The sequence below is a fragment of the Salvelinus alpinus genome, chromosome 25 (assembly GCF_045679555.1).
Source record: "Salvelinus alpinus chromosome 25, SLU_Salpinus.1, whole genome shotgun sequence".
Lineage (NCBI taxonomy): Eukaryota > Metazoa > Chordata > Actinopteri > Salmoniformes > Salmonidae > Salvelinus > Salvelinus alpinus.
The window spans coordinates 29,093,992-29,119,102 of NC_092110.1; the positions used below are offsets into that span (position 1 = coordinate 29,093,992).

Here is a 25,111-nt window from a genome sequence, read left to right on the forward strand (position 1 = left end):
TTTGCTATTCACAAGAAGCATTGCCTGATGTGAACCATGCCTTGAACAAAAGAAATCTCAGAAGACCTACGATTAAGAATTGTTGACTTGCATAAAGCTGGAAAGGGTTACAAAAGTATCTCTAAAAGCCTTGATATTCATCAGTCCACAGTAAGACAAATTGTCTATAAATGGAGAAAGTTCAGCACTGTTGCTACTCTCCCTAGGAGTGGCCGCCCTGCAAAGATGACTGCAAGAGCACAGCGCAGATTGCTCAATGAGGTTAAGAAGAATCATAATGTCAGCTAAAGACTTACAGAAATATCTGGAACATGCTAACATCTTTGTTGACAAGACTACAATATGTAGAACACTAAACAAGAATGGTGTTCATGGGAGGACACCACGGAAGAAGCCACTGCTGTCCAAAAAAAAACTGAAGTTCGCAAAAGAACACCTGGATGTTCCACAGCGCTTCTGGCAAAATATTCTGTGGACAGATTAAACTAAAGTTGAGTTGTTTGGAAGGAACACACAACACTATGTGTGGAGAAATAAAGGCAGAGCACACCAACATAAAAACCTCATCCCAACTGTAAAGTATGGTGGAGGGAGCATCATGGTTTGGGGCTGCTTTGCTGCCTCAGGGCCTGGACAGCTTGCTATCATCGACGGAAAAATGAATTCCCAAAGTTTATCAATACATTTTGCAGTAGAATGTAAGGCTATCTGTCCGCCAATTGAAGCTCAACAAAAGTTGGGTGATGCGACAGGGCAATGACTCAAAACACAGAAGTAAATCAACAACAGAATGGCTTCAACAGAAGATAATACGCCTTCTGGAGTGGCCCAGTCAGAGTCCTGACCTCAACCCGATTTAAAATTGTGTATCATGATCTCGAGAATGGTTCACATCAGACATCCTAAGAATATTGCTGAACTGAAACAGTTTTGTAAAGAATGGTCCAAAATTCCTCCTGACCGTTGTGCAGGTTTGACCCGCATCTAAAGAAAAAGTTTGGTTGAGGTTATTGCTGCCAAAGGAGGGTCAACCAGTTATTAAATACAAGGGTTCACATACTTTGTTCAATAAAGACATGAAAACGTATAATTGTTTGTGTGTTATTAGTTTAAGCAGACTGTGTTTGTCTATTGTTGTGACTTAGATGAAGATCAGATACAATTTTATGACCAATTTAAATCCAGGTAATTCCAAAGGGTTCACATACTTTTTCTTGCCACTGTACGATATTGGGATTACTCCGAATATCACACATGGACATTTCCTATGGCCAGATATGGACTCATTCAATATTCAGACATCCTATTTTCTCTCTTCATGTTGACAAATAATGATTATATACATTGCATATCTGTGTTTTCTCAGCACATTCAAGATATGAAGCTATATTAATTCCAGATATGCTTCTCTTGGCTGAGGTCCATATCCAAATACTGATATGCTGAAAATAAGGACGATTTCTGATGAAATCCATATTTTCCTTTCATGCACAAATCATATTTGGATTCCCTCCGGATATCATACATGGTGTGGCCGGATATTGACTCATTAGATATACTGAGATAGGCCTATGTGGACATCTTATTTTCTCTATATGATGACAAATACTGACAGTAGGCCTACACAATATATTTTCTCAGAACATACAAAACACATAGTCTTGACTGAGGTCCATATCAGGATCTTGATATGCATTTTGATATGCTAAATAAGGACAATTAATTATGCTTATTTGAGTTTTGAGGACATTCTCAATAATTTCACAAATATTCAATACATATCATTCTTTCAGACCCTAGCTATAATGTTGTACACGATAAAGGTGCATGCAAACTGCTAGCTAGCTAGGCTTGATAAGGGGTAACTGTCATGGTCTCATGTTGCGAGAGAGGTTGTTGTCCTTGCACCACACTGCCAGGTCTCTGAACTCCGAGTCGATGTAGTAGGATTCAATCTTAGTCCTGTATTGACGGTTTGCCTGTTTGATGGTTTGTCGGAGGGCATAGCGGGATTTCTTATAAGCATCCGGATTAGTGTCACGCTCCTTGAAAGCGGCAGCTGTAGCCTTTAGCTCAGTGTGGAAGTTGCCTGTAATCCATGGCTTCTGGTTGGGATATGTACAGTTGAAGTCGTAGGTTTACATACACCTCAGCCAAATTCATTTAAACTCAGTTTTTCACAATTCCTGACATTTAATCCTAGTAAAAATTGCCTGTCTTAGTTAGGATCACCACTTTATTTTAGGAACGTGAAATGTCAGAATAATAGTAGAGAGAATGATTTATTTAATCTTTTATTTCTTTCATCACATTCCCAGTGGGTCAGAAGTTTACATACACTCAATTAGTATTTGGTAGCATTGCCTTTAAATTGTTTAACTTGGGTCAAACGTTTTAGGTAGCCTTCCACAAGCTTCCCACAATAAGTTGGGTGAATTTTGGCCCATTCCTCCTGACAGAGCTGGTGTAACTGAGTCAGGTTTGTAGGCCTCCTTGCTCGTACACGCTTTTTCAGTTCTGCCCACAAATTTTCTAGAGAATTGAGGTCAAGGCTTTGTGATGGCCACTCCAATACCTTGACTTTGTTGTCCTTAAGCCATTTTGCCACAACTGTGGAAGTATGCTTGGGGTCAATGTCCACTTGGAAGACCCATTTGCGAAAAAGCTTTAACTTCCTGACTGATGTCTTGAGATGTTGCTTCAATACATCAACATAATTTTCCACCCTCATGATGCCATCTATTTTGTGAAGTGCACCAGTCCCTCCTGCAGAAACGCACCCCCACAACATGATGCTGCCACCCCCGTGCTTCACAGTTGGGATGGTGTTTTTCACCTTGCAAGCCTCCCCCTTTTTCCTCCAAACATAACGATGGTCATTATGGCCAAACAGTTCTATTTTTGTTTCATCAGGCCAGAGGACATTTCTCCCAAAAGTATGATCTTTGTCCCCATGTGCAGTTGCAAACCGTAGTCTGTTTTTTTTATGGCGGTTTTGGAGCAGTGGCTTCTTCCTTGATGAGCGGCCTTTCAGGTTATGTCAATATAGGACTCGTTTTAATGTGGATATAGATACTTTTGTACCTGTTTCCTCCAGCATCTTCACAAGGTCCTTTGCTGTTGTTCTGAGATTGATTTTCACTTTCGCACCAAAGTACGTTCATCTCTAGGAGACAGAATGCGTCTCCTTCCTGAGCGGTATGACGGCTGCGTGCTCCCAAGGTGTTTATACTTGCGCACTATTGTTTGTACAGATGAACGTGGCACCTTCTGAGGTCTTGGCTGATTTCTTTTGATTTCCCCATGATGTCAAGCAAAGAGGCACTGAGGTTGAAGGTAGGCCTTGAAATATATCCACAGGTACACCCCCAATTGACTCAAATTATGTCAATTAGCCTATCAGAAGCTTCTAAAGCCATGACATAATTTTCTGGAATTTTCCAAGCTGTTTAAAGGCAGTAAACTTCTAACCCACTGGAATTGTGATACAGTGAATTATAAGTGAAATAATCTGTCTGTAAACAATTGTTGGAAAATTTTCTTGCATCATGCACAAAGTAGATGTCCTAACCGACTTGCCAAAACTATAGTTTGTTAACAAGAAATTTGTGGAGTGGTTGAAAAATGAGTTTTAATGACTCCAACCTGTGGGGGTCACTGTGGGGGCGACGTCGTTGATGCACTTATTTATGAAGCCGGTGACTGAGGTGGTGTACTCCTCAATGACATCGGAGGAATCCTGGAACATATTCTAGTCTGGGCTAGCAAAACAATCCTGTAGCGTAGCATCCGCTTCATCTGAGCACTTCCGTAATGAGCAAGTCACTGGTACTTCCGACTTGGGTTTTGGCTTGAAAGCAAAAATCAGGAGTAAAGAATTATGGTCAGTTTTGCCAAATGGAGGGCGAGGGAGGGCTTTGTACGCATCTTTGTGCGTACAAAGCCCTAGAGTGGCCTAGAGAAGTTTTTTCTTCTGGTTGCAGATATGACATGCTGGTAGAAATGAGGTAAAACAGATTTAAGATTTCGTGCATTAAAACTTCTTAGGGCTAGGCCCCTTTTTTCTCAATTTCTGCCTGAATGACGTGCCCAAAGTAAACTGCCTGTAGCTCAGGCCCTGAAGCCAGGATATGCATATAATTGGTACCATTGGAAAGAAAACACTTTGACATTTGTAGAAATGTTAAAATAATGTAGGAGAATATAACACAATAGATATGGTAGGAGAAAATCCAAAGAAAAACAAACCATACAAATTTGTTTGAGACACCATCCTCTTAGAAATGCAAGAGAAAGGTCATATTGTAAAATAGCTCCCTGGATGCAATTCCTATGGCTTCCACAGGGTGTCAGCAGTCTATGTTCAAGGTTTCAGGCTTGTAACTTCAAAAACAAATAAGAAATGACAGTTTTAGTAGAAGGTGTTTTTTCTTTTTTCTTTTTTTCTTAGGGGTGGATCAGCTTAATATTGCGGATAGATTGTTGCTTCCATCAATGTAATTGTCTGCATCATTTCCAATCCCCCATATATTTTTTGGGTAAATATATATCCATATACATACACGTACATACCCATACACATACATATGCATACATACATACATACACATACCTATATAGATATACATACTTTTTAATATAATAATAATAATAATAATATACCTTTATTATTACCCGCAAACCCTACCACCCTTTCCCCAATTGGAGTAAACTAATAAACAATAACACTTAGGCTTCTACCTTCAGTTTATACATCTTATACACATTTTACAGACACAATCTATTTTACAATAGTTATATTTTGTTTGTTCTTAGTCCTTCCTCTATTTCTGATGTCCATCCAGTTGATTTATATTTGTAACTGTGCTATTTTACAACATTTCTGAACCTATATACATTTTACAGACACCCTATGTTTTACATTGGTTATCTTGTTATTAGTCCCACCCTTCAGCTCCATTCAACCCCTCCCATCTATCTCTTAACACCATCCATTTGGGATTTCTATTTGCGCTGTGCTGTGATGCTTCACAAAATTACTGAACCTTTCTATTCTCATAGCTTCTAAAGATTGTAGATTAAAGATTTTTAAAAATTACTAAAATAATAATTATATTATTGATTGATTGACTATGGCTTTTCAAATCACCCAGTATTGCTATCTGCAGCGTTAGTTCTAACAAATATTGCAATTCTTCAGCCATTCCTGGACCTGTGACCAAAAACGAGCTACATATGGACAATACCAAAATAAATGATCTAATGACTCTGCCTTCTCACAGCAAAATCTGCAGAGCTGGGAAGATTGTATCCCCATATATATAATGTTCTATTGGTTGCAAATATTTTGTATAGTAATTTAAATTGAAAATTAGAAGTTTTGAATCTGGCGTTGTTTTGCGTATCATAAACCATGTGCCATGGAATGGGTACATCAAAAATCTCTTCCCAACTGTTTTGCAATGTATATGGTACAGCTGTCAGTTTTTTGGTCCTTAAATGAAATTGGTATATGTTTTTATTTATCAAGTATATTTAAATGTAACCTTTATTTAACTAGGCAAGTCAGCTAAGAACACATTCTTATTGACAATGACGACCTACACCGGTCAAACCCGGACAACACTGGGCCAATTGTGCACTGCCCTATGGGACTCCCAATCACGGCCGGTTGTGATACAGCCTGAATGATCTATTTCTAAAAAAGAAGCTCACTTTAAATCTTAGCTTTTTCACTAGTTCATCCGTATGCTTTTTAAACATGAAGTCTTTGTCAATCCAAATGCCCAGATATTTGTAGGCGGGAAGCCGATCATTGGGAGAACCATCCAATTAATAAATATCGAATCCATCTGGAACATTCTGGAGAGAACTACAGAACATCATGTATTTAGTCATTCCCACATTAAGTACAAGTTTTAAACCAAACAGGACGTTCTGTAAGGTAACAAGGTCAGATTGCCGCTCTAACAGCCTGGTCAACAGTTGGGGCAATGGTATACATACATGTCGTCTGAATAGAGATGAATATGTTTGAGTGTTTCCTTCGAGCTACACTCTAAACTCATATCAACTAATATCACATAGACCTAATTCAAGTCAGTCAGTTCTTCATTTTAAATCATGTCACATTCAAATCAGTCAACTCCATGTATCACATTCAACCTCATTCAAATCCTTCCTTGAGTACATTCATATGGTCATTCCCAGACAGTCTGCCACTCTGCCCTACTGATTCATCTACCAGTCACATCATCTACACTGACTGTAATGTAATGTGAAGAACCAGTAGCCCTGTGTCTCTCTGTGGGTAGGCCTAGATGTCAGCTGGTAAGATGTTGATGTGCTGCTCAAACACACAACAGAGAAGCTGGAGCTATTCACATCTGGGCCCTGTGGCAATTCACCCAGTAGACTATCTGTATAGGGCTCCGGTCTTTCGTCTAATTTGGGTATCCTAGCGGTTCGAGCAATGGGCTAGCAGACGAAATGTCGGCAGTTTGAATCCTCGTGCCGGCAAGGTGAAAAATCTGTTGATCTGTTGAGCAAGGCCCTTAAACCTAATTCCTCCAGGGGTGCTGAACAATGGTGGCCCTGGCCGTGAACCAACTCTCCGAGGATGTCTCAGGGGGAGTTTGTCATTACGCAAAAAAAACACATTTCCAATTCACACGTGTATTAACTTGTACATGTGTGAAATAGGACAAATATGACCACCCACAAAATTATAATAACAATTATATTATACAGTATAAAACAGCTTCAGTAATACTGGACTAAATATAGCTGAGACGATCCTATGCATCTCTCTCTCTCTCTCTCTCTCTCTCTCTCTCTCTCTCTCTCTCTCTCTCTCTCTCTCTCTCTCTCTCTCTCTCTCTCTCTCTCTCTCTCTCTCTCTCTCTCTCTCTCTCTCTCTCTCTCTCTCTCTCTCTCTCTCTCTCTCTCTCTCTCTCTCTCTCTCTCTCTCTCTCTCTCTCTCTCTCTCTCTCTCTCTCTCTCTCTCTCTCTCTCTCTCTCTCTCTCTCTCTCTCTCTCTCTCTCTCTCTCTCTTCCCCCCCCCCCCACCCCCAGGTGTATAAATGTAATTTATGCCAGGCCGATGCCCTCTCTCCTCCCCTGCCAGCGGACAGAGGGCTGGCGTAAAAGTGTCCGCTTCTCTCGACTGCAGCAACCTTGCCTCACCTTCACACAGACACGCACACACTAACACAGATGCAGACACAAACCTCACCTTCAGTCAGACTGACAATCCGTCTCTGTCATTCTGGGTGGCATTGGGGCCGAGTGAGAGTGTGAAGGGGGGGATCAGTAGCGAGGTAGGGGAGGTCTGACCCTATGCCAGGTACAACTCTCCTTCCTCATTCTCTCCTTCTCTCTTCCTCTCTCTCTTCCTCTCTCTCTTCCTCTCTCACTCAATTCAATTCAATTGAATTGACTTTATTGACATGGCAAGTTCATTGTTACTTACATTGTCAAAGTATACATATCGAAAAATAAAAATAATCATCTTCATAATCATCTTTTATAGTTTCAAATTCTTTGTATTGAATTATAAGAAGTATCCTCTTAGGTCTGAGTATTTGTCACAGTGTAATAGGAAATGCAGCTCTGTCTCTACCTCTCCCCTGGAGCAGAGTGAGCACAGCCTGTCCTCTCTGGGCAGCCAGGTTTGTCTGTGACTACTGGTGTCTATAGCCAGACTGTGCTCACTGAGTCTGTACCTAGTCAATGTTTTCCTCAGTTTTCTATCAGTCACAGTGGTCAGATAGTCTGCCACCATGTACTGTCTGTTTAGAGCCAAATAGCATTGAAGTTTACTTTGATTTTTTGTGGTGTCTTTCCAATAGGTGATATATTTTTCTTTTTGTTTTGTGATGATTTGGTTGGGCCAGATTTTCTGAGGGCTGTTCTGAGGCTCTATGGGGTTGGTTTGGGTTGGTGAACTGAGCCTCAGAACCAGCTGGCTGAGGGGACTCTTCTCTTGTTTCATCTCTTGACATTGTAGAGCTGTGTGATGGAATGTTTTGGGGTCACTTGTTTTTAGATGGTTGTAAAATTTGATGGCTCTTTTTTCTATTCGAATGAGGAGGGGGTATTGGCCCAATTCTGCCCTACATGTGTTATTTGGAGTTTTTCTTTGCACTTGCACTTGCAATACAGTCTTGCAAAACTCTGCATGCAGTATTTCGATTGGATGTTTGTCCCATTTGGTAAATTCATTATTAGAGAGTGGACCCCATACTTCACTGCCATGTAGAGCAATTGGTTCTATAACTGATTGGAAAATTTTGAGCCAGATTCTAATTGGAATTTCGATTTTGATGTTCCTTTTAATGGCATGCTCTTCTTGCTTTGTCTCTCAGCTCATTCACAGCCATGTGAAAGCTACCTGTGTTGCTGATATTTAGTCCTAGATATGTGTAGTTTTTGGTGTGTTCTAATAGAACTGTGTCCAAATAGAATTTATATTTGTCATCCTTATTTCCGGACCTTTTTTGGAATATCATTATATATATTTTTTTTAGGTTAACGGTCAGAGCCCAGGTCTGACAGAACCTGTGAAGACGGTCTAGGTGCTGCTGTAACCCCTCTTTAGTGGGAGACAGCAGCACCAGGTCATCTGCGTACAGCAGACACTTGATTTCAGTGTTGTGTAGGGTGATACCAGGTGCTGCCGATTCTTCTAATGTTTTTGCCAATTCATTAATGTAGATGTTAAATAGTGTTGGACTTATTGGGCTGCCCTGTTTCACTCCCCGCCCCTGAGAGAAGAAGTCTGTTTGCTTGTTGCCAATGTTAACCGCACATTTGTTTTTAGTGTACATTGATTTAATAAAATCATATGTTTTCCCTCCAATACCACTTTCTATTAGTTTATAAAAAAGACCTTTGTGCCAAATTGAATCAAATGCTTTCTTGAAATCTACAAAACACGAGTAGATTTTGCCTTTGTTTTGGTTAACTTGTTTATCAATTAGAGTGTGGAGGGTGTAAATGCGGTCTTTGTACGATAATTTTTTAGAAATCCAATCTGGCTTCTGCTCAGGACGTTGTGTTCATCAAGGAAATTATGTAGTCTGCTATTTATAATACTGCAGAGAATTTTCCCCAAGTTGCTGTTAACGCAAATTCCTCTGTAATTATTTGGGTCAAATTTGTCTCCATTTTTATAGATTGGTGTGATCAATCCCTGGTTCCAAATATCGGGGAAAATACCTGCAGTGAGGATAATGTTGAAGAGTTTGAGTATAGCCAATTTGAATTTGTGGTCTGTATATTTTATCATTTCATTTAAAATACCATCAGCACCACAGGCCTTTTTGGGTTGGAGAGTGCATAGTTTTTCCAATAATTCTTCTTCTGTAATTGGGGTATCCACAGGATTCTGATAGTCTTTGACTGCTAATTCAAGGATTTGTAATTTTTCTTGTATATCTTTTTGTTCTGGGCTCTTTGTTATATTGCTGTAGAGGTTTGCAAAGTGATTTCTCCACATATCCCCATTTTGGATAGCCAATTCCTCATGATGAGGTTTATTTAATTTATTCCAATTCTCCCAGAAGTGGTTTGATTCTATGGATTCCTCAATTCCATCCAGCTGATTTCTAATGTACTGTTCCTTTTTTGTTCTTAGGGTGTGTTTGTATTGCTTCAGTGTTTCCCCATATTGAAGGCGTATATTTTTGTTGTCTGGTTCTCTGTGTTTTTGATTAGATATATTTCTCAATGACTTTCTTAGATTTTTGCAATCATTATCAAACCATTTTTCATTATCTGTTATTTTTGGTTTGCTCTTATGCTTCTTTAAATTAGCCAAGGAGGCTAATTTGTCAAATATAAAGTTTATGTTTAAATTTACACCTTCATTGCTGAAGGAGAATGTTAAGGCTAAAAAGTTGTCCAGGAGAGACTGTATTTTTTTGGCTACTAATTGCTTTTTGGTAGATGTCTGTACTGTTTGCACTCCATCTATAGGCCTGTTTAGTACCATGTAATTTATTGGGCCGTGATGCTTCATGGAGCAGAACCCCACCTTGACATCATGATAAAATCAAAAGAAATCAGCCAAGACCTCAGAAAAAAAAGAGACCTCCACAAGTCTGGTTCATCCTTGGGAGCAATTTCCAAACGCCTGAAGGTACCATGTTCATATGTACAACAAAGTAGATGTCCTAACCAACCTGCCAAAACTATAGTTTGTTAACAAGACATGTGTGGAGTGGTTGAAAAATGAGTTTTAATGACTCCAACCTAAGTGTATGTAAACTTCTGACTTCAACTGTACACACAGTCTCTCTCTTTCTCTCGCTCTCTCTCTCTCACTAGGGGATGTTGACTTGGAGGTTTATGCACTCACTGTTAGTGATGCCACACACACACACTAACAATTTGATTAATATAAAAACAGTTGGTGCATTTCACAGTATTTGTCATACACAAGTTGTACCAGTATACCCCTGCCTGGGGACCACTGGCTACTCTCTAGACATAATGTGTAATATTAACACATTCTGGATCGGAGCTGCTATGCTGAGTGAGTGAGTGAGTGAGTGAGTGAGTGAGTGAGTGAGTGAGTGAGTGAGTGTGAGAGTGAGAGTGAGAGTGAGAGAGAGAGAGAGAGAGAGAGAGAGAGACTTTTTTTATTGAAACATTCTCATTTCATTTAACACTCACCCCCCCCTAAAAATATATCCTGTACTGCATACATGTACCATACTCACCTTTCCATCTACCACATGATACAAACCAACATCACCATACACAAAAACAATACCCTCTCCTACAACCGTATATCCAAAACATCTTCCCCAGCAATACAGACAGCCCCCCCAACACACCATATCTCCTCAAACATCTCCACACATTTGATCAGTTTATAGAACTCAAACTCAACCCTAAGGCGCGCAGAGACCATCCCATTAAACAATAGTAAAGGGTCTGTTATCCCCCCACCTTTGACCCTGTTTCTCCTTGTTAGCCAAATAGCTAATTTTGCCTGAGCAAACAGAAAATTCAACAAAACACATTTTTCTTTCTCCTTACTCGAATACCTGTATCCCATTATAAACATCCCAACAGCAAAAACCACCCCCAACCTCTCACACAGACATTCCAACAGAGACATTAATGGCATTAACCTGGTGCACACAGAAAACACATGAATCACAGTTTCATTCATTTGACAGAAAGGACACCCCTGCCCAATTCCCGGATCAACACGTGCCAACCAGCTGTTAGTGGCCAGGGCTCCATGAAGAACCCTCCACTGGAGGTCCCCTGACCTCTTTGGTACTGGGGGTTTGTAGAGCGCCCTCCATCTAAAGCCCACCATACTCTCCGCCCCACATACCCCCTGCCACTGATGTGCCTTCACTCCTGTTAGACTTCTAATGTTCCTAACCTTAACGCAGAGGTTGTAGAGAGCTTTACCTCCCACCCCCTCAAATTCCCCCAGGCTCGGAGTGTTAAAATCTAACAAGTCCTCCAGACCCCCTTGCCAGTCTCCAGTCTCTGCCGTCACCTGCAGTGGCGGAAACATTGGTGGCCCCTCTCCCTTTGGCCTCTCAAACACCCCCCTTACCTGCTCAGACAGTGCCTCCTGTACCTCCTCCAGGAATCTCTCCAACAGTCTAAGAGACGTTATTCCTGTTTGTTGCGCCAAGACCTCCGGGGTTTTCCACCCCTCCTCTCCCAGCAGTCTCAGGTCACCTAGCCTTCGTAAACCCCCTGCCATCAGTTGCCTCTGCAGGGTGGCAGACTGAACCGATCTCAAAGGGATGGCTGGGTTGTGGAAAATAGGCTCCTCCCACACCCACTGCCCAGGCTCCACACCCCCCTCTCGTATGGGCCTTAGCAGCTGCCAGGCCCTCAGCACCGCAGAGTAAAACTCTGAGAGACCTGCTGTACTCAGCCTCTCCAGCTTCATGAGGAACAGCTGCCGGTCCAACCCTAATCCACCAGCTCTCCTCAGCAGTGCGCATGCTGGTTCCCTCCAGCCAACATCGGTATGATACAGCAGTCTCTGCACCGCCTTTAGCCGGAAAGCAGCCATCCTGCTCTCCAGTTCCACCAGGCCCTGTCCTCCTTCGTGGACGGTCATGTACAACACTGCTGCCTTCAGCCAGTGATGTCCCGACCAAAAGAAATCCACCAGCTTGCGTTGCAGGTCTGCAAGCAGACCGGCGGGGGGGTTGAGGACAGCCAGTTTATGCCACAAGGAAGATGCCACCAGGTTGTTAATTATCAGCACCCTCCCTCTATATGACACTTGGGATAGGAGCCACCTCCACCTGGCCAGTCTTGACACCACTGCCTGTGACAGCCCCTCCCAGTTCTTCCTGACCCACCTCTCCGAGCCCAGGTACACCCCCAACACTTTAAGCCCTTCACAACCCCACTGCAAACCCCCTGGAAGCAGAGGAGGAGCCCTATCCCCCCATGCCCCACATAACAGAGCTTTGCTCTTTCCCCAGTTTACCTTAGCTGATGAAGCTCCCTCGTACACCTTCAGACTGGTCTCTAGTTCCTGCATATCTTGCCCATCCCTGACCATCACAGAAACATCATCTGCGTATGCTGAGACTGCTATTCCTGTCACCACACCCATGCCTGTCCAGCACACTCCCTGCAGTCTCCTGCGTAGCAGTCCTAAAAAAGGCTCAATGGCTAGTGTGTATAGCTGCCCAGATAGAGGTCATCCTTGTCTAATGCCCCGTCTCACCCAGACTGGCCTACTGAGCCCCCCTCCCACCTTAACCATACATGACACCCCAGCATACAACAGCTTCACACAGGTCACAAAACTCTTCCCAAACCCAAACACAGACATCACATTAAACAGATACTCATGATCCACTCTATCAAAAGCCTTCTCTTGATCTAAAGAGACCAGTCCAAAGTTCACATTAGAACCTCTCGACAAGTCCAACATGTCCCTAATCAAGAACAAGTTGTCCGTGATTGAGCGTCCCGGTACACAATATGTCTGGTCCTTGTGTATTATAGAGTCCAGATGGGACTTCAGTCTGTTAGAGAGGACCTTGGCAAAAATCTTGTAGTCCGCACAGAGTAATGCCACAGGCCTCCAGTTCTTAAGTTCACACAAGTCCCCTTTTTTGGGCAGGAGAGTCAGAGCCGGCCGACGGCAGCTCATCGGCAACTCTCCTACCCCGATGCATTCACGCAAGACGCAAAAGAAGTCCTGTCCAATTATTCCCCAGAATTTTTTGTAAAACTCCACTGGGAGTCCATCGACCCCCGGTGCACGACCGGGGGACATCTGGGTTACGGCCTCTGCCAGTTCATGTGACAACAGAGGAATGTCCATTTCATCCCTCTGTGCCCGAGAGAGCTTAGGGAGTCCTGCGAACAAGACCTGAGCACACATAGGATCACACATTTCTGCCCTATACAATTCAGTATAAAACTCCACAGTCCGCTCCCGCATCTCCCCCACCACAGAGGTCACCCGCCCATCAGACAGCCGTAGACAATGCATACCCTTGGCTTCACTGCTCTGTCTTTCCAAACCAAAGAAGAAGGATCTGGGAGCATCCATCTCCTTGAGCATGGAGAACCTAGCTCTTACAAGTGCTCCCTTTGCTTTAACCTGGAAAAAACTGCCCAGGTCCCTACGTAATTCGGCTAAATTAGCCTGGAGGCCTACATTGCCTTGCCCCACCATCTCTACCTCCATCTCACTAATACACCGCTCTAGTTCCCCCAATACTCTCCTAGCCTCTGATGATGAGAGAGCTGTGTACTGTTGACAGAAAAGCCGAATCTGCACTTTCCCCACATCCCACCATTGACTCAAAGACTCATACTCCTCTCTTCGCTGCCCCCACCTTTCCCAAAAGGTCTGGAAAACTGAGCAAAAAGTGGCATCTTGTAAGAGCTTTACATTGAACTTCCAATAAGATGCCTGCCGGGGCCCTGGTGAAATAGACAGCCGAGCCATGGTTATGTGATGGTCCGAAAACCCCACTGGGAGAATGGTAGCGCCCAGCAGCCTATTGCTCTGATTCCTAGATATGTAAAAACGATCAAGTCGGGCTGCACTCACCCTAGCCCCAAAAACCTTCACCCATGTATACTGTCTTGTGTTTGGATGTTTAGTTCTCCAAACATCCACTAGGTCAAACTGATTAATGATGTCCCCTAACACTCCCACTGACACTGAATGAGGCTCTTCCCCATTTCTGTCTTTTGTAAAATCCATTGTACAGTTCCAGTCACCTCCGATCACCAGCGTCTCCTCAGGCGCTACTTGTGAGAGTTCCTGTCTAAGACTCCCAAATAGAACCCCTCTTTCTCTCCCTGTGTTAGGCGCATACACATTTATAAAAACAAAACCCATGCTGTTAATTTCTGCTTTAACAACAAGCAACCTACCCTTACACACTTCCTTTGAGGAGCAAATTTTTACAGACAGACCCGGTGCAAAAAGGACTGCCACCCCTGCACTAAGATTTGTCCCATGGCTCAACACACTTGCCCCTTTCCACCAGAGCCCCCAATCAACTTCATTCACCACATCACTATGCGTCTCCTGCAGAAATAACACATGTACTTTTTTTTGTTTTACATATTCACCCAACACACTCCTCTTTCCCGCATCTCTGGCGCCATTTATATTAAGCGAGCCTACCCGAAGAGTCTCCATAAGAAGTGGGAGAAAAGCCAGCAGAGAAATAGACCAATAGCAAAGCTCAAAAAGCCCCAGTGTCAGAAAGAAATTAAACATTTAAACAGTGTCTGAAGGTAAACCTTTACGCACTGTTGTGACCCACTTCCTCAACCTAAACCGTTTCTTGGGTGAGAGGACACCATGCCCCTCATTTCTCATAGCATGTTGTACTGATCTTACAAACTTTCTAGGATCAGGAAAAAAAGCCTCAAGATTAACTTTTTTCCCCTTAGTCTCATTCAGGAACCTTGTCAGTTCTCTCAACGTGTACTTAGACCCCTCTGGTTGACTGGCTGTCAGCTCCGGGCCAATTGAAGAGGAGTCTGAAAAAAATAACTCCTCATCCTCTTCCTCAGACTCACTTTCCTCCTCTTCTCTATCTCCCACCCTGACCACCTGCTCTTTCTCTCTGGTTAGGGCCTCACCCACAGCAACAGGCAACATTTCCATGGTGCCTTTGTCCACACCCTTTTTCCTTTTCCGCTTGACACCCTCCTCCTCCCCCCCTAATCTCTTACACTTCCCCACTATACTCTCCTCATCCACTAGAATAACCTGACTAGACCCAGTATCATCTACGCCACCCTCCATAGCATGACTAGGGCCAGCCTCAGCTACCCCACCCTCCATAGCATGACTAGGGCCAGCCTCAGCTACCCTACCATCCATAGCCTGACTAGACTCAGCCTCTGCTATACCACCATCCATATCCTGCCTAGACCCAGCACCCTCCATAGCATAACTAGGCCCAGCCTCAGCTACCCCACCATCTCTAGCCTGACTAGACCCGGCCTCTGCTTCCCCACCATCTCTAGCCTGACTAGACCCATCCTCCACTACCCCACCATCTCTAGCCTGACTAAACTCAGCTACAGCTACCCCACCATCTCTAGCCTGACTAGGCCCAGCCTCATCTACCCCACCATCTCTAACCTGACTAGGTCCAGCCTCTGCTGTCTGCATCTCCTTACCCCCTGCACTTTGACCTCGATTTCCCCCACTGGCGCTTGTACCCTCACCTTTTCTACGGCCTTTGTGTGTGCACGCAAATCTCTTGTGCCCCAAATCCCCACATTCAAAACACCGTAGACTATCTGTCCTGGCAAAACCTGCATAGAGCCCCTCCCCATGCCTCACTTTAAAATGCACATTTAGCTGTTGCTCGTTGTTGTTCAGAAACATAAACACTTGCCTCCGGAACGAAACAACGTGTTTAACGGCATCTGCCTGAAACCCTGCTGACAGTACACGGAAACCGCTAGCAAACTTACCAAAACGACTCAGCTCTTTCCTAATTTGATCATCCGTAATAAACGGAGGCAAATTTGCCACTACAACTCTTGTTGAAGGGGTAGAGAGAGGTGAAATTGACACCAACACATCCCTTACAAATATTCCGCTAGCAATTAGCCTACCAACCAAATTAGCCCTTTTCATGAACACAACCACAGCTTTGTTCATTCTAGAAGCAGAATGTATAAACTCAGCTCCTACCTGTTCACCGACCGCGAGTAGAACCTCCTCCACCTTAACTCCGTTCTCAGGAACACACCTGAATCCATGCTGTATAGACAGCGTCTCCTCCGCGCTAGGCTGAGAAGCCATCGCGCACACCACAACTTCAAAAACCCAGGAACGTTTCTCTGTCCTCTTCCACCCTAACTTTGAAAAAAAAATTTGGATACCGCTAAAACAAATATTGCATTAACCCTCCACCATAGAAAATAACATGTAAAGAAAGGAATCAAGAAAGTTAGTTAGGATAGAGCTTTCCACACCAAACACTCAAACTCCAAAAACACCCAGCATGCACTGAGAGAGAGAGAGAGAGAGAGAGAGAGAGAGAGAGAACCATATTAGAGACACATATTTCCCTCAGATCACACAGACCCACAAAGAATTCGAAAACAAATCCAATTTTGATAAACTCCCATATCTACTGGGTGAAATTCCACAGTGTGCCATCACAGCAGCAAGATTTGTGACCTGTTGCCACAAGAAAAGGGCAACCAGTGAAGAACAAACACCATTGTAAATACAACCCATATTTATGCTTATTTATTTTCCCTTGTGTACTTTAACCATTTGTACATTGTTACAACACTGTATATATACAATATGACATTTGTGATGTCTTTATTGTTTTGAAACTTCTGTATGTGTAATGTTTACTGTTAATTTTTGATTTCACTTTGTATATTATCTACTTTATGTCACGATTGTCCATGGGAGAGAAAGCAGACCAAGGCGCAGCGTGTGAGAAAAACATCTTCCCTTTTATTTTTGACGAAGACGTAACACGAAAAGAACACTCTTACAACAAACCAACTAACAAAACAAACAAACGACCGTGAAGCTCCAAACGAAAGTGCACACACCAGCCACTAACGTTCAACATAGACAATGACCCAACACCTGCATGATGCCTATGGCTGCCTAAAATATGGCTCCCAATCAGAGACAAATGAAAGACATCTGTCTCTGATTGAGAACCACTCAGGCAACCATAGACATACCTAGAAACCCTCACTCAATCATAGACATACCTAGACACATTCACTCAACACAAACCCACACACAAAACCCAACACCCCCATTACCATATAATCACCCAAAACACAAACATACCCCATGTCACACCCTGACCTAACTAAAATAATAAAGAAAACCAAGAATACTAAGGCCAGGGCGTGACAGTACCCCCCCCCAAAAGGTGCGGACTCCGGCCGCAACCCCTGACACAGAAAGGGAGGATCCGGGGTGGGCCTTAATATGGCGGCGGCTCGGGTGCAGGACGTGGCCACCACTCCACCATTGTCAATATCCGCTTCGGTGTCTCTGGTAAATCCTGGCTGCCTGGCGGATTCAGCCGATCCTGGCTGGCGGGCGACTCTGGCTGCTCATGGCTGGCGGGCGACTCTGGCTGCTCATGGCTGGCGGGCGACTCTGGCTGCTCAAGGCTGGCGGGCGACTCTGGCTGCTCAAGGCTGGCGGGCGACTCTGGCTGCTCAAGGCTGGCGGGCGACTCTGGCTGCTCAAGGCTGGCGGGCGACTCTGGCTGCTCAAGGCTGGCGGGCGACTCTGGCTGCTCAAGGCTGGCGGGCGACTCTGGCTGCTCAAGGCTGGCGGGCGACTCTGGCTGCTCAAGGCTGGCGGGCGACTCTGGCTGCTCAAGGCTGGCGGGCGACTCTGGCTGCTCAAGGCTGGCGGGCGACTCTGGCTGCTCAAGGCTGGCGGGCGGCTCTGGCTGCTCAAGGCTGGCGGGCGGCTCTGGCTGCTCAAGGCTGGCGGGCGGCTCTGACGGTGCTTGGCAGACGGGCGGCTCTGACGGTGCTTGGCAGACGGGCGGCTCTGACGGTGCTTGGCAGACGGGCGGCTCTGACGGTGCTTGGCAGACGGGCGGCTCTGACGGTGCTTGGCAGACGGGCGGCTCTGACGGTGCTTGGCAGACGGGCCGCTCTGACGGTGCTTGGCAGACGGGCCGCTCTGACGGTGCTTGGCAGACGGGCCGCTCTGACGGTGCTTGGCAGACGGGCCGCTCTGACGGTGCTTGGCAGACGGGCCGCTCTGACGGTGCTTGGCAGACGGGCAGCTCTGACGGTGCTTGGCAGACGGGCAGCTCGGGACAGACGGGCAGCTCGGGACAGACGGGCAGCTCGGGACAGACGGGCAGCTCGGGGCAGACTGACGGCTCGGGGCAGACTGGCAGCTCTGACGGCTCGGGGCAGACTGGCAGCTCTGACGGCTCGGGGCAGACTGGCAGCTCTGACGGCTCGGGGCAGACTGGCAGCTCTGACGGCTCGGGGCAGACTGGCAGCTCTGACGGCTCGGGGCAGACTGGCAGCTCTGACGGCTCGGGGCAGACTGGCAGCTCTGACGGCTCGGGGCAGACTGGCAGCTCTGACGGCTCGGGGCAGACTGGCAGCTCTGACGGCTCGGGGCAGACTGGCAGCTCTGGCGCCGCTGGGCAGACGGCAGACTCTGGCCGGCTGAGACGCACTATAGGCCTGGTGCGTGGTGCCGGAACTGGAGGTACCGGGCTGGGGACACGCACCTGAAGGCTAGTGCGGGGAGATGAAACAGGGCATACTGGACCCTGGATAAGCACATTAGGCCTAGTGCGTGGTGCCGGCACTGGTGGTACCGGGCTGGATACATGCATCTCAAGGCTAGTGCGGGGAGAAGGAACAGGGCATACTGGACCCTGGAGACGCACCTTAGACCTAGTGCGTGGTGCTGGAACTGGTGGTACCGGGCTGGAGACACGCATCTCAGGGCTAGTGCGGGGAGCAGCAAAAGGATGCACAGGACTCTGGAGACGCACAGGAGGCTTGGTGCATGGTACTGTCATTCCCAGACGTTTTGCACGCAACTCAGGACGAGCATGGAGAACTGACTCAGGTAACATCACATCCCGCATACGCTCTGTCGGGTGGATGTCGTGCCTCACGCACCAACACAGCAGCTCCCTCATTTCACTCTCCTCCAAACTCCTCAATAAATCCTTAACAGTCTCTGTATCCATCCCATTGCTCACCTCCAATATCCGAGCAACTGGCTCTAGTTCCCTCCTTTCACGCTGCTTGGTCCTGAATGGTTGGGTCATTCTGTCACGATTGTCCATGGGAGAGAAAGCAGACCAAGGCGCAGCGTGTGAGAAAAACATCTTCCCTTTTATTTTTGACGAAGACGTAACACGAAAAGAACACTCTTACAACAAACCAACTAACAAAACAAACAAACGACCGTGAAGCTCCAAACGAAAGTGCACACACCAGCCACTAACGTTCAACATAGACAATGACCCAACACCTGCATGATGCCTATGGCTGCCTAAAATATGGCTCCCAATCAGAGACAAATGAAAGACATCTGTCTTTGATTGAGAACCACTCAGGCAACCATAGACATACCTAGAAACCCTCACTCAACCATAGACATACCTAGACACATTCACTCAACACAAACCCACACACAAAACCCAACACCCCCATTACCATATAATCACCCAAAACACAAACATACCCCATGTCACACCCTGACCTAACTAAAATAATAAAGAAAACCAAGAATACTAAGGCCAGGGCGTGACACTTTACTTGCTTTGGCAATATAAACATATGTTTCCCATGCCAATAAAGCCCCTTGAATTTAATTGAGAGAAAGAGAGAGAGAGAGAGAGAGGAGGAGAGAGAGAGAGACAATTAGACCCAACCAAATCATGAGAAAACAAAAAGATAATTACTTGACACATTGGAAAGAATTAACAAAAAAACAGAGCAAACTAGAATGCTATTTGGCCCTAAACAGAGAGTACACAGTGGCAGAATACCTGACCACTGTGACTGACCCAAACTTAAGGAAAGCTTTGACTATGTACAGACTCAGTGAGCATAGCCTTGCTATTGAGAAAGGCCGCCGTAGGCAGACATGGCTCTCAAGAGAAGACAGGCTATGTGCACACTGCCCACAAAATGAGGTGGAAACTGAGCTGCACTTCCTAACCTCCTGCCCAATGTATGACCATATTAGAGAGACATATTTCCCTCAGATTACACAGATCCACAAAGAATTTGAAAACAAATCCAATTTTGATAAACTCCCATATCTACTGGGAGAAATTCCACAGTGTGCCATCACAGCAGCAAGATTTGTGACCTGTTGCCACAAGAAAAGGGCAACCAGTGAAGAACAAACACCATTGTAAATACAACCCATATTTATGCTTATTTATTTTAACTTGTGTGCTTTAACCATTTGTACATTGTTACAACACTGTATATATATAATATAACATTTGTAATGTCTTTATTGTTTTGAAACTTCTGTATGTGTAATGTTTACTGTTAATTTGTATTGTTTATTTCACTTTTGTATAATATCTACCTCACTTGCTTTGGCAATGTTAACACATGTTTCCCATGCCAATAAAGCCCCTTGAATTGAATTGAATTGAATTGAGAGAGAGAGGAAGAGAGAGAGAGAGAGAGAGAGAGAGAGAGAAGAGCAGCGCAACTCACTTTCAGTACGTTTGAGTAAATTTGACCAACTTTTACGCTTCTAAAAATGAATCTTTTGCTCTTCATCACAGGGTTTTTCTTTATTTTTACTATTTTCTACATTGTAGATTAATAGTGAAGACATCAAAACTATGAAATAACACATATGGAATCATGTAGTAACCAAAAATATATATTTTAGATTCTTCAAAGTAGCCACCCTTTGCCTTGATGATAGCTTTGCACACAAGTCCATATTATGGCAAGAACAGCTCAAATAAGCAAAGAGAAATGACAGTCCATCATTACTTTAAGACTTTAGGGTCAGTCAATGCGGAAAATTTGAAGAACTTTGAAAGCGCTATGAAGCGCTTTCAAAGTGCTATGATGAAACTGGCTCTCATGAGGACCGCCACAGGAAAGGAAGACCCAGAGTTACCTCTGCTGCAGAGGATACGTTCATTAGAGTTCACTGCACCTCAGATTTCAGCCCAAATAAATGTGTCACAGAGTTCAAGTAACAGACACATCTCCAAATCAACTGTTCAGAGGAAACTGAGTGATTCAGGCCTTCATGGTCAAATTGCTGCAAAGAAACCACTACTAAAGGACAGCATATAAGAAGAAGAGACTTGCTTGGGCCAAGAAACACGAGCAATGGACATTAGACCGGTGGAAATCTGTCCTTTGGTCTGATGAGTCCAAATGTGAGATTTTTGGTTCCAACTGCCTTGTCTCTGTGAGATGCAGAGTAGGTGAACGGATGATCTCTGCATGTGTGGTTCCCACCGTGAAGCATGGAGGAGTGGGTGTGATGGTGTGGGGGTGCTTTCTGGTGACACTATTTAGAATTCAAGGCACACTTAACCAGCATGTCTACCACAGCATTCTGTAGCAATACGCCACCCCATCTGGTTGGCACTTAGTGGGACTGTAATTTGTTTTTCAACTAGACAATGACTGTGTAAGGTCTGTGCAAGACTGTGTCAGGGCTATTTGACCAAGAAGGAGAGTGATGGAGTGCTGCATCAGATGACCTGGCCTCCACAATCACCCGACCTCAACCCAATTGAGATGGTTTGGGATGAGCTGGACCGCAGAGTGAAGGAAAAGCAGCCAACAAGTGCTCAGCATATGTGGGAACTCCTTCAAGACTGTTGGAAAAGCATTCCAAGTGAAGCTGGTTGAGAAAATGCCAAGAGTGTGCAAAGCTGTCATCAAGGCAACTTTGAAGAATCTCATTGATTTGTTTTACACATTTTTGGTTACTACATGTTTTGATGTCTTCACTATTATTCTACGATGTAGAAAATAGTCAAAATAAAGAAAAACCCTTGAATGAGTAGGTGTGTCCAAACTTTTGACTGGTACTGTATATTTACAAAAAAATATGGGGGATTGGAAATTATGCAGAGAATTACACTGATAGAAGCCACAATTTATCTGCAATATTATTTTTTTATAAAATAACAGATGAGAGCAGATGGGAAGAAAGGCAATGTCAACATGAAAGGCCTGTATGCTGTTAAAGATTAACGTGGGCTGTTTTGCAGTGATGGCTGTCTGACACACATTGATGTGATAATGCTGATTTAGACAGGCACATAGGAGACCGCCTCTGGGGTCCTTTAGGCATGCTCCCTCACTGACACACTGACGACTCCCACGGAATATACATCTCTAACTCTGTCTTTTACTGCTCTCTTTCTGTTTCTCTCTCTTTTACTTTCCCTCCATCCCTCTCTTTCTCCGTCGTTCTAAGTGGCGTGACCTGCCAGTAGTCCTCAGCAGAAATGTGACACCTAAACAGGTTCCCAGAGCTAGAGAAACAATAAAATGAGACCGAGACAGAGAAACTGAGGAAATGCAACATGGCTTCCTCCTCTCTCACCTACCTCCTCCCCCTCTCCCCCCTCCTCACCTCCCTTCTCCCCTCTCATTTACCTCCTCCCCCTCTCACCTCCCCTCCCCTCTCATCTACCTCCTCCCCCTCTCACCTCCCCTCTCACCCTCCTCACCTACCTCCCGACCACTCTCCCATCCTTCTCACCTCCCCCCTCCTCTCAACCCCCTCATCACCTCCCTCCTCCCCTCTCACCTATCTCCTCCCCCTCTCATCTCCCCTCCCCTCTCACCTACCTCCTCCCCCTCTCACCTCCCCTCTCACCTACCTCCTCCCCCTCTCCCCCTCCTCACCTACCTCCCGCCCACTCTCCCATCCTTATCACCTCCCTCCTTCTCTCAACCCCCTCATCACCTCCCTTCTCCCCTCTCACCTCCCCCTCTCCCCCTCCTTACCTACCTCCTCCCCCTCTCCCCCTCCTTACCTACCTCCTCCCCCTCTCCCCCCTCCTTACCTACCTCCTCCCCCTCTCCCCCTTCTTACCTACCTCCTCCCCCTCTCCCCTCCTTACCTACCTCCTCCCCCTCCTCCTTACCTACCTCCTCCTCTCCCCCTTCTTACCTACCTCCTCCCCCTCTCCCCCTCTCCCCTCCTTACCTACCTCCTCCCCCTCTCCCCCCCTTACCTACCTCCCCCCCTCTCCCTCCTCCTTACCTACCTCCTCCCCCTCTCCCCCTCCTTACCTACCTACCTCCTCCCCCTCACCCCCCCCCCCTTATCTACCTCCTCCCCCTCTCCCCCTCCTTACCTACCTCCTCCCCCTCTCCCCCCAGTCTCATGTCAGACACGTCTTGTTTTATCTCTATTACAGCAGTTTTCCGTCCCACAGACAAATTACCAACAATAAGCCCCGTCACTAGAGCCTGACCGACAAATCGGCTGACCAATATTATCGTCCAATATTTGCCTTTCACAGAAATATTTGTATTGGTCTTTATTCCACAGATAAAGCAGTGATATTATATACATAGAATGAACAAACACGTGTGCTCATTTGTGGTCATTTTTAGAAATGAAGAAGGAGCTCTATGAGCCGCTCATTCAACATCATTCAGCCCGTGAGTCACAATGTGAGGATCAGCCTTCGCACGGCCATCGACAGCGTATCTGTCACGACTCCCACCGAAGGTGGCTCCTCTTCCTGTTTGTGCGGCGCTCGGCAGGTCGTCGTCACCGGTCTACTAGCTGCCGCCGATCGCTTCTCCTTTTCTGTTGGTTTTGTCTTATTGGTTACACCTGTTTCTTGTTTAGGTTTTTAGTTGGGCTATTTAAGCCAGTAAGGCCCGCCTGCTCTTTGTGCGGGCTTATTTTTCCTCTGTTTGTGGTTGTGCGTTACCCTTTGTTTTTCCTCCGGACTGGTTGGGTCCTGGTTTTGGGCCGGTCTTGTACAGTGGGGCAAAAAAGTATTTAGTCAGCCACCAATTGTGCAAGTTCTCCCACTTAAAAAGATGAGAGAGGCCTGTATCATAGGTACACTTCAACTATGACAGACAAAATGAGAAAAAAAATCCAGAAAATCACATTGTAGGATTTTTTATGAATTTATTTGCAAATTATGGTGGAAAATAAGTATTTGGTCAATAACAAAAGTTTATCTCAATACTTTGTTATATACCCTTTGTTGGCAATGACAGAGGTCAAACGTTTTCTGTAAGTCTTCACAAGGTTTTCACACACTGTTGCTGGTATTTTGGCCCATTCCTCCATGCAGATCTCCTCTAGAGCAGTGATGTTTTGGGGCTGTTGCTGGGCAACACGGACTTTCAACTCCCTCCAAAGATTTTCTATGGGGTTGAGATCTGGAGACTGGCTAGGCCACTCCAGGACCTTGAAATGCTTCTTACGAAGCCACTCCTTCGTTGCCCGGGCGGTGTGTTTGGGATCATTGTCATGCTGAAAGACCCAGCCACGTTTCATCTTCAATGCCCTTGCTGATGGAATGAGGTTTTCACTCAAAATCTCACGATACATGGCCCCATTCATTCTTTCCTTTACACGGATCAGTCGTCCTGGTCCCTTTGCAGAAAAACAGCCCCAAAGCATGATGTTTCCACCCCCATACTTCACAGTAGGTATGGTGTTCTTTGGATGCAACTCAGCATTCTTTGTCCTCCAAACACGACGAGTTGAGTTTTTACCAAAAAGTTATATTTTGGTTTCATCTGACCATATGACATTCTCCCAATCTTCTTCTGGATCATCCAAATGCTCTCTAGCAAACTTCAGACGGGCCTGGACATGTACTGGCTTAAGCAGGGGGACACGTCTGGCACTGCAGGATTTGAGTCCCTGGCGGCGTAGTGTGTTACTGATGGTAGGCTTTGTTACTTTGGTCCCAGCTCTCTGCAGGTCATTCACTAGGTCCCCCCGTGTGGTTCTGGGATTTTTGCTCACCGTTCTTGTGATCATTTTGACCCCACGGGGTGAGATCTTGCGTGGAGCCCCAGATCGAGGGAGATTATCAGTGGTCTTGTATGTCTTCCATTTTCTAATAATTGCTCCCACAGTTGATTTCTT

The 25,111-nt window shown here is 45.3% G+C and overlaps 1 protein-coding gene across 1 annotated transcript in view; it reads right to left on the reverse strand.

Moving 5' to 3' along the window:
* ush2a (Usher syndrome 2A (autosomal recessive, mild)) overlaps positions 1-25,111 on the reverse strand; it is a 462,322-nt gene that overhangs the window by 421,799 nt on the left and 15,412 nt on the right. The window lies entirely within an intron of this gene.